Genomic DNA, 808 nt, shown 5'->3' with positions numbered 1-808 from the left:
CCTAACCTAACAACGAAACCAACCTAACCTAACAACGAAACCAACCTAACCTAACAACGAAACCAACCTAACCTAACAACGAAACCAACCTAACAACGAAACCAACCTAACCAAACTAACCTAACAACGAAACCAACCTAACCTAACCTAAAAACAACCTAACCTAACCAACCTAACCTAACAACGAAACCTAACCTAACAACGAAACCAACCTAACCTAACAACGAAACCAACCTAACCTAACAACGAAACCAACCTAACCTAACAACGAAACCAACCTAACCTAACAACGAAACCAACCTAACCTAACAACGAAACCAACCTAACCTAACCAAACCTAACCTAAAAACCAACCTAACCTAACAACGAAACCAACCTAACCTAACAACGAAACCAACCTAACCTAACAACGAAACCAACCTAACCTAACAACGAAACCAACCTAACCTAACAACGAAACCAACCTAACCTAACAACGAAACCAACCTAACCTAACCAACGAAACCAACCTAACCTAACAACGAAACCAACCTAACGACACCAACCTGACCTAACCTAACCGACAAGAACCGAGGCTTCCACTGCCCGCCGCTACCCACTGATCAGCACGCCACCACTGCCCACCAATTAACACTAAGGCCTCCTTCACACCACGCCTCTGCCACAAGTGACTTTACTTTCTATTTTCTTACTCTCTATTTACATTCTTTGTATTCTACTTTTACTTTCTCATGTTGTTCCTTTTCTTTCCTTAATTCTTCCTCCTTTTTTTTTTTTTTTCGTTAAGGCCTATAGCGCCAGTAGGCTC

The sequence above is a fragment of the Portunus trituberculatus genome, chromosome 34, assembly GCF_017591435.1.
Source record: "Portunus trituberculatus isolate SZX2019 chromosome 34, ASM1759143v1, whole genome shotgun sequence".
Classification (NCBI taxonomy): domain Eukaryota; kingdom Metazoa; phylum Arthropoda; class Malacostraca; order Decapoda; family Portunidae; genus Portunus; species Portunus trituberculatus.
The sequence above is the reverse complement of the archived record's forward strand: the minus strand, read 5'-3'. Positions refer to the sequence as shown.